At 43.5% G+C, this 10,015-nt stretch overlaps 1 protein-coding gene, 1 non-coding gene and 1 pseudogene across 4 annotated transcripts in view; all 3 read left to right on the forward strand.

Annotated features, from left to right (window-relative positions):
* Positions 1-10,015, forward strand: part of LOC141480582 (histone H2B-like) — a 201,425-nt gene that overhangs the window by 185,129 nt on the left and 6,281 nt on the right. The gene's annotated exons all lie outside the window — the stretch shown is intronic.
* LOC141480636 (5.8S ribosomal RNA) lies at positions 6,036-6,190 on the forward strand. The gene has a single exon (XR_012464460.1). It is a non-coding gene; the product is annotated as a 5.8S ribosomal RNA (ribosomal RNA).
* Positions 6,796-10,015, forward strand: part of LOC141480637 (large subunit ribosomal RNA) — a 5,133-nt pseudogene continuing 1,913 nt past the window's right edge.

The raw sequence follows: 10,015 nt of genomic DNA on the forward strand, positions 1-10,015 counted from the left end.
GTTTATTCTCTTATAAGTATGTTTTTATCCTCGATACAGTCTCCAGGCTCATTTGATTTCTGTCAGAGTATCGGTACTTGGGATGTTTCTTCCCCGCTGGGGGCTTTGTTCACGAGATGGAACTGTTACTAGTTAACAATCTTTCTCTCAGACGAAGGTTTCATACTTGCAGTCCAGCCGTTTTGAAATTGATTGAGTAACAAGCACTGCTGTTTGGGTCGGATCTTTCCTACACTGATGAGAGGCAATACCTCGAAACCGGTCTGTAGGTGATCTACTCGAGATTTCAACATAATCCGGCTGCTGAATGAACAAGAAACATCTGCGAGACTAACCTCTTTGAAGTATTCTTACATAAATGTCTGTCGAAAATAATTCAATGTCCAGTGTGCTATTAACCAGGGAAGTAGTCGTATTTTCCTACTATGTAGGTATGTTGGGAGAAATGCATATTTGGAAATTCCATTTCGAATCGTTTATTCTCTTATAAGTATGTTTTTCTCCTCGATACAGTCTCCAGGCTCATTTGATTTCTGTCAGAGTATCGGTACTTGGGATGTTTCTTCCCCGCTGGGGGCTTTGTTCACGAGATGGAACTGTTACTAGTTAACAATCTTTCTCTCAGACGAAGGTTTCATACTTGCAGTCCAGCCGTTTTGAAATTAATTGAGTAACAAGCACTGCTGTTTGGGTCGGATTTTTCCTACACTGATGAGAGGCAATACCTCGAAACCGGTCTGCAGGTGATCTACTCGAGATTTCAACATAATCCGGCTGCTGGATGAACGAGAAACATCTGCGAGAGTCACCTCTGAAGTATCCTTACTTAAATGTCTGTCGAAAATAATTCAATGTCCAGTGTGCTATTAATCAGGGAAGTAGTCGTATTTTCCTACTGTGTAGGTATGTAGGGAGAAATGCATATTTGGAAATTCCATTTCGAATCGTTTATTCTCTTATAAGTTCTCCTCGATACAGTCTCCAGGCTCATTTGATTTCTGTCAGAGTATCGGTACTTGGGATGTTTCTTCCCCGCTGGGGGCTTTGTTCACGAGATGGAACTGTTACTAGTTAACAATCTTTCTCTCAGACCAAGGTTTCATACTTGCAGTTCAGCCGTTTTGAAATTGATTGAGTAACAAGCACAGCTGTTTGGGTCGGATCTTTCCTACACAGATGAGAGGCAATACCTCGAAACCGGTCTGAAGGTGATCTACCCGAGATTTCAACATAATCCGGCTGCTGGATGAACGAGAAACATCTGCGAGACTAACCTCTGTGAAGTAACCTTGCATAAATGTCTGTCGGAAATAATTCAATGTCCAGCGTGCTATTAACGTATTTTCCTACTGTGTAGATATGTAGGGAGAAATGCATATTTGGAAATTCCATTTCGAATCGTTTATTCTCTTATAAGTATGTTTTTATCCTCGATACAGCCTCCATGCTCATTTGATTTCTGTCAGAGTATCGGTACTTGGGATGTTTCTTCCCCGCTGGGGGCTTTGTTCACGAGATGGAACTGTTACTAGTTAACAATCTTTCTCTCAGACGAAGGTTTCATACTTGCAGTTCAGCCGTTCTGAAATTGATTGAGTAACAAGCACAGCTGTTTAGGTCGGATTTTTCCTACACAGATGAGAGGCAATACCTCGAAACCGGTCTGAAGGTGATCTACCCGAGATTTCAACATAATCCGGCTGCTGGATGAACGAGAAACATCTGCGAGACTAACCTCTGTGAAGTATCCTTGCATAAATGTCTGTCGGAAATAATTCAATGTCCAGCGTGCTATTAACGTATTTTCCTACTGTGTAGGTATGTAGGGAGAAATGCATATTTGGAAATTCCATTTCGAATCGTTTATTCTCTTATAAGTATGTTTTTCTCCTCGATACAGTCTCCAGGCTCATTTGATTTCTGTCAGAGTATCGGTACTTGGGATGTTTCTTCCCCGCTGGGGGCTTTGTTCACGAGATGGAACTGTTACTAGTTAACAATCTTTCTCTCAGACGAAGGTTTCATACTTGCAGTCCAGCCGTTTTGAAATTAATTGAGTAACAAACACTGCTGTTTGGGTCGGATCTTTCCTACACTGATGAGAGGCAATACCTCGAAACCGGTCTGAAGGTGATCTACCCGAGATTTCAACATAATCCGGCTGCTGGATGAACGAGAAACATCTGCGAGACTAACCTCTGTAAAGTATCCATGCATAAAAGTCTGCCAGAAATAATTCAATGTCCAGCGTGCGATTAACCGGGGAAGTAGTCGTATTTTCCTACTGTGTAGATATGTAGTGAGAAATGTATATTTGGAAATTCCATTTCGAAACGTCTATTCTCATATACGTATGTTTCTCTCCTCGATAGTCTCCAGGCTCATTTGATTTCTGTCAGAGTATCGGTACTTGGGATGTTTCTTCCCCGCTGGGGGCTTTGTTCACGAGAAGGAACTGTTACTAGTTAACAATCTTTCTCTCAGACGAAGGTTTCATACTTGCAGTCCAGCCGTTTTGAAATTGAGTACCAAGCACTGCTGTTTGGGTCGGATCTTTCCTGCACTGATGAGAGACAATACCTCGAAACCGTTCTGTAGGTGATCTACTCGAGATTTCAACATAATCCGGCTGCTGAATGAACAAGAAACATCTGCGAGACTAACCTCTTTGAAGTATATCCGTGCATAAATGTGTCGGAAATAATTCAATGTCCAGCGTGCTATTAACCGAGAAAGTAGCCGTATTTTCGGCAGGCATTTACTATAACCTACTGTGTAAATATGTTGGGAGAAATGCATATTTGGAGATTCCATTTTGAAATGTTCATTCTGTGAGGTATCTTGCACAAATGTCTGTTGGAAATAATTCAATGTCCAACGTGGTATCAACCGGAAAAGCAGTTATTTTTTTGGCAATAATTTACTAGAACCTACGGTGTTGGCACGTTGGGATCGATATATATTCGAGATTCTATTTCGAAATATTTTCTTTTTCATTTTTTAAAACGTATGAGTCTCTTCTTGATAGTCTTCAGACATACAGTGTGGTCCAACGAAAACTTAACACCTCGATTTTCCGGCGTTAACATGAAAATGTGGAAAATCGCTCGAACCCGTCAATTGCTGATTCGAGGGGGAACAACTTTTCCGCTGTTTTCATCCCCGTGACTTCAACCCCCTAACGGGGGTGAGCACAACCCTTGATTTTGAATAGGGATGAGGGGTGTTGAGATACCTCATTTTGAAGATCTTATCGTGTACTATCTGCCCGTAAAATTTCACTTCAAAATATCCATCGATAATGAAATAACAGCGAAAATAGTGAAAGAGGCAATATGGAATTTATCTCGAGAATATTATTCGTATCCGACGCATTTCAAAGGTATTGAGTGGTTAATTTTTTGTCCAAAAAAGTAGACGGACCTTGTTTTTGTACCTTAGTCTATCGTGAATTGTTAAGAACGGTACAAGTGTGTACAAGCGATTGTAAATTTGTAGTGGAATTGAAATGGTGTATTCCGTAGAAGAAAGGGTGGAAATGATAAAATTATTTTTCCGAAATAACGACTCTACGCGCACAACAGCGGCTTTATTTAACGAACGACATCCTGGAAAAAATGTATCCGCTGCTTACGTTGTGCAACTGGTTGCCAAATTTGACGCTACTGGGTCAGTTGGAAACAAAAAGAGGGTGCATGAAAGAGACGAAGCGAGGGACGTGGCTGTCTTAGGTCATATAGCAATGGATCCGACCGTTAGTACTAGGAAATTGTCCGAGGTATCTGGTGTTTCACGCACAACAATCATGAGAATCCTGAAACAACATAAATTCCATCCGTATAAGATACGATTGGTTCAGGAACTGAATGAGGATGATCCCGATCGCCGACTCCAGTTCTGTGAAGTGATCAGTGAAATAATTAACTGCAATCAAAACTACATGTAATCATTTTAGTGTTTGATCACGCTCCTTCATTTCTATATTGAACAATTTTTGCCACTTCTATACTTTTTTTTTCCTATACTTTTTTTTTCCTATACTTTTTTTTTCCTATACTTTTTTTTTCCTATACTTTTTTTTTCCTATACTTTTTTTTTCCTATACTTTTTTTTTCCTATACTTTTTTTTTCCTATACTTTTTTTTTCCTATACTTTTTTTTTCCTATACTTTTTTTTTCCTATACTTTTTTTTTTCCTATACTTTTTTTTTCCTATACTTTTTTTTTCCTATACTTTTTTTTTCCTATACTTTTTTTTTCCTATACTTTTTTTTCCTATACTTTTTTTTTTCCTATACTTTTTTTTTCCTATACTTTTTTTTTCCTATACTTTTTTTTTCCTATACTTTTTTTTTCCTATACTTTTTTTTTCCTATACTTTTTTTTTCCTATACTTTTTTTTTCCTATACTTTTTTTTTCCTATACTTTTTTTTTCCTATACTTTTTTTTTCCTATACTTTTTTTTTCCTATACTTTTTTTTTCCTATACTTTTTTTTTCCTATACTTTTTTTTTCCTATACTTTTTTTTTCCTATACTTTTTTTTTCCTATACTTTTTTTTTCCTATACTTTTTTTTTCCTATACTTTTTTTTTCCTATACTTTTTTTTTCCTATACTTTTTTTTTCCTATACTTTTTTTTTCCTATACTTTTTTTTTCCTATACTTTTTTTTTCCTATACTTTTTTTTTCCTATACTTTTTTTTTCCTATACTTTTTTTTTCCTATACTTTTTTTTTCCTATACTTTTTTTTTCCTATACTTTTTTTTTCCTATACTTTTTTTTTCCTATACTTTTTTTTCCTATACTTTTTTTTTCCTATACTTTTTTTTTCCTATACTTTTTTTTTCCTATACTTTTTTTTTCCTATACTTTTTTTTTCCTATACTTTTTTTTTCCTATACTTTTTTTTTCCTATACTTTTTTTTTCCTATACTTTTTTTTTCCTATACTTTTTTTTTCCTATACTTTTTTTTTCCTATACTTTTTTTTTCCTATACTTTTTTTTTCCTATACTTTTTTTTTCCTATACTTTTTTTTTCCTATACTTTTTTTTTCTATACTTTTTTTTTCCTATACTTTTTTTTCCTATACTTTTTTTTTCCTATACTTTTTTTTTCCTATACTTTTTTTTTCCTATACTTTTTTTTTCCTATACTTTTTTTTTCCTATGTAAAAATAAAAGATAACGGAAAGTGTAGTGAACGTTTACCTCTGCCTTCCGCGAACAAGCAGAATATCGGATAGAAAAGAAAATGAGCGACGGTGGACTACGTTTTCGAATGACGGTGAAATTGACGACGACGACGACGACGTTGTTGTCTGTCGTCATCATCCTTTCGATTAGTAGTAGTCCTCTTCTCGAACTATACAAATTCGTCTTAGAGGTTTTTCAATTAGGCGTGTAATTTTCTTTACCGAAAATTATAATATATGACGTTGTGCGTATTGTTGTGTTGCCGCGTCGTTGTCGTCGATTATGGCGCTAATGTTGTTCGTCGATCGTGTTGTGAAGCGTACGCTCTTTTGTCGAACGCGAACGCGCGATATACGACGATACATTTCGCCGTCGATGACGATGATGCCGACGACGCCGCCTTCGCCGGGTACCTAGGAGTGTGTGACTGTTAAAAAACCGCTCCGTAGGAAATTATGTTTAATCGCGGTCGAAACGTGAAAGTTTTGTTTCGTACGAATTTTTACGTTACCGGATTACACAACGAGATTTCCGATGGTTGTGAAAGATATTCGCCGGCCGTGTCAGTTAGAACGCATGGTAAATGAAATACTACGCGCGTCCTCTACACGACGAATATAAAAATTGAGTCGTGCGCGATTTCGGTACACGATGCCTCGTCTGAATATGTGGTGCCGTACGAATACGAAATCGTCGAGCGCTTCTCTTTTTTTATTTTTTTTTAACAAGTATATATATATTTATGTACGTTGTTGCATTGGTATAATCTCAACGCTTGCCGAATCGAGACGTCGAACTCTTGAAATTATTTTTTTTGAGTACGTCTAAATAAAAGATTACCCTGAACGGTGAATCACTTGGCTCGTGGGTCGATGAAGAACGCAGCTAATTGCGCGTCAACTTGTGAACTGCAGGACACATGAACATCGACATTTCGAACGCACATTGCGGTCCTCGGATACTGTTCCTGGACCACTCCTGGCTGAGGGTCGTATCAATTTCAAAGACTGCTCGGTTTTTCAAAATTGATATTTTGTAAAAACGTCGGAGCGTGTTGGATGATTGACGTGTTGTTGTTGTTGTTGTTTGTCGTCTATCGAGTCGTCTCGTTATTATAATCGTTATCTAAGTATTTTATCGCCTTCGCGGCGATGACACTTGGTAACAAAAATAAATACACGTTGACGACGACGACGACGACGCCGACGACGACAAAGACGCGGCATCTTAAAGTGCGAAAGCGACGAATCGTTTTTTCTCATCGCAAGATGAGAGAAACGTTACGTAGTTTGTACACAACGAAATCGTATCGAGTCTCCGTTGTTGGGAAAGCGGCTGCCACGGCAATATACAGGTTCACGCTTGTAGTGTGTGTGTGTGTATGCTCTCGTTACGCACGATCGTCGTGTCCGAGAATCTTTGATGAATCGAAGACGACGTCTGATCGTGTCGAGCAGCGTACGTACACACGCACACACATTATTACAGGACGTCGAGAACTTTTTTGTCCGTTTCGGTAGTTCTCTCTCGAAATAACGACGGACGAGACTACGTACGTCGACTCGTTGCTGTTGAATAAACTGAAAAATTATTTTATCGACCTCAGAGCAGGTGAGACTACCCGCTGAATTTAAGCATATTACTAAGCGGAGGAAAAGAAACTAACTAGGATTCCCTCAGTAGCTGCGAGCGAACAGGGATAAGCCCAGCACCGAATCCCGCGGGTTAACCGCCGGGAAATGTGGTGTTAGGGAGGATCCGTTTATCCCGGAGTCGTACGGCGCGTCCAAGTCCTTCTTGAACGGGGCCACAGCCCATAGAGGGTGCCAGGCCCGTAGCGACCGCCGTCAATTTCGGGAGGATCTCTCCTCAGAGTCGGGTTGCTTGAGAGTGCAGCCCTAAGTGGGTGGTAAACTCCATCTAAGGCTAAATATGACCACGAGACCGATAGCGAACAAGTACCGTGAGGGAAAGTTGAAAAGCACTTTGAAGAGAGAGTTCAAGAGTACGTGAAACCGTTCAGGGGTAAACCTGAGAAACCCGAAAGGTCGAAGGAGGAAATTCATCGCGTTTCGATCGTCGGCGTTTGACGGGTTTCGTGACGGACGGCGTTCGCGTCGTTCGCTCAGCTCGTTTTTCGAACCGATATCGAACGCGTGCACTTTTCCTCTTGTAGGACGTTGCGATCCGTTGGGTGTCGGTCTAAGGTCCGGGGTGGAGCCCACGTGAATTTTTCGCGTGGACCCTCGGTATCCCGGCCGACTCGCTCGACGGTATAACGATGGCGCGGGGCCGCTACTTTATAATTAGCGTTCGGCTCGTGGCAAGCGCGTCCGGTGTTTGACGGCGATCGGACCTAGCGCCGATCCTGTCCCCGGGCGACTGTTGGCTACGATGTTCTCGAACAGACCTCGTTGAAACGCCGATCTGCAACGCTATAGCTTTGGGTACTTTCAGGACCCGTCTTGAAACACGGACCAAGGAGTCTAGCATGTGCGCGAGTCATTGGGACATAACTAAACCTAAAGGCGCAATGAAAGTAAAGGTCTACCTTGCGTAGACCGAGGGAAGATGAGCGGTTCGCCCTCAAAGTGGCCGCTCCGCATTCCCGGGGCGTCTCGTTCTCATTGCGAGAAGAGGCGCACCAAGAGCGTACACGCTGGGACCCGAAAGATGGTGAACTATGCCTGGTCAGGACGAAGTCAGGGGAAACCCTGATGGAGGTCCGTAGCGATTCTGACGTGCAAATCGATCGTCGGAACTGGGTATAGGGGCGAAAGACTAATCGAACCATCTAGTAGCTGGTTCCCTCCGAAGTTTCCCTCAGGATAGCTGGCGCTCGTCGCGTACGAGTTTCATCCGGTAAAGCGAATGATTAGAGGTATTGGGATCGAAACGATCTCAACCTATTCTCAAACTTTAAATGGGTGAGATCTCCGGCTTGCTCGAACTCTTATGAAGCCGCGAGACTCGAATCAGAGTGCCAAGTGGGCCATTTTTGGTAAGCAGAACTGGCGCTGTGGGATGAACCAAACGTCGAGTTAAAGCGCCTAAATCGACGCTTATGGGATACCATGAAAGGCGTTGGTAACTTAAGACAGCAGGACGGTGGCCATGGAAGTCGGAATCCGCCAAGGAGTGTGTAACAACTCACCTGCCGAAGTTACTAGCCCTGAAAATGGATGGCGCTGAAGCGTCGTGCTTATACTCGACCGTCAGAGGCATGTGCGGTACTCTGCCCGATATCTTCCCGATTGAAGGCGACCATGAAGCCCTGACGAGTAGGAGGGTCGCGGCGGTGAGCGCAGAAGGGCTGGCCGTGAGGCCGTCTGGAGCCGCCGTCGGTGCAGATCTTGGTGGTAGTAGCAAATACTCCAGCGAGGTCCTGGAGGACTGACGTGGAGAAGGGTTTCGTGTGAACAGCCGTTGCACACGAGTCAGTCGATCCTAAGCCCTAGGCGAAAGCCGATGTTGATGTGGTGTAAGTTTATATAATAAAATTTATTATAAAATAAATGTTCACACCCGTCGGGCGAAAGGGAATCCGGTTCCTATTCCGGAACCCGGCAGCGGAACCGTCAAAAAGTCGGGCCCTCGCAAGAGAGTTCGTCGGGGCAACCAAAAGGACCCGGAGACGCCGTCGGGAGATCCGGGAAGAGTTTTCTTTTCTGCATAAGCGTTCGAGTTCCATGGAATCCTCTAGCAGGGAGATATGGTTTGGAACGCGAAGAGCACCGCAGTTGCAGCGGTGTCCGGATCTTCCCCTCGGACCTTGAAAATCCGGGAGAGGGCCACGTGGAGGCGTCGCGCCGGTTCGTACCCATATCCGCAGCAGGTCTCCAAGGTGAAGAGCCTCTAGTCGATAGAATAATGTAGGTAAGGGAAGTCGGCAAATTGGATCCGTAACTTCGGGATAAGGATTGGCTCTGAGGATCGGGGCGTGTCGGGCTTGGCGAGGAAGCGGGTCGCGGCTGACGTGCCGGGCCTGTGCGAGGTGAAGTGTCATCGCTTCACGGCGTTGATTACGGATCCGAGTTCGGTCCCGTGCCTTGGCCTCCCGCGGAACCGTCTTGCTGCGAGGCCCCGGTGTCGCCCGCAAGGGAGACCCGGGTGTCCTCTTCGGCCGCCATTCAACGATCAGCTCAGAACTGGCACGGACCGGGGAATCCGACTGTCTAATTAAAACAAAGCATTGCGATGGCCCCAGCGGGTGATGACGCAATGTGATTTCTGCCCAGTGCTCTGAATGTCAACGTGAAGAAATTCAAGCAAGCGCGGGTAAACGGGGTGAGTGGCGGGGGATCACTGTCTCTCTCTTATGGGTGTTTGACAGTCCCCCGGTGCAGACCACACGGCACTCACCCAGTAAAGTTATCGGTCAGCCACCCCATCCCGCATCTGCGGGTAACAGGCGCTGGCCGATTTCAAGCTAGATGTGTGGGAGAGGTGTCTCGCAAGAGCCCTCGGCGGTTACTCATCCAACGCTGGAAAGGTAGCTTTCCTAACATGAGTGCCCCTTGGGGTAACGTAAGGGTATGCGGTGCAGACCACACGGCGTACACCAAAAGTTGTTGATGAACCGCCCTATCCGCACCTACACGGGTAATGGGCGCGACATCTTCGACATATGATGTGTGGTAGAGGATGCTCGTGAGAGTCCTCGACGGTTACTCATCAAACGTTGGAAAGGGAACTTTCCTAACATGAGTTCTAGGGGGGAGGTGAGTGCCCGCTCGCGGCTGGAGGCTAGTGAGCCTCATCTCCAACTGGCGTTGGCCTCTTAGGGGCAGCGGCTCCGCTAGCGGGTAAAGGGATAC

Source organism: Leptinotarsa decemlineata, unplaced genomic scaffold, assembly GCF_025532065.1.
Source record: "Leptinotarsa decemlineata unplaced genomic scaffold, Ldec_3_MD MMD2_P_RNA_scaffold_9, whole genome shotgun sequence".
NCBI lineage: Eukaryota > Metazoa > Arthropoda > Insecta > Coleoptera > Chrysomelidae > Leptinotarsa > Leptinotarsa decemlineata.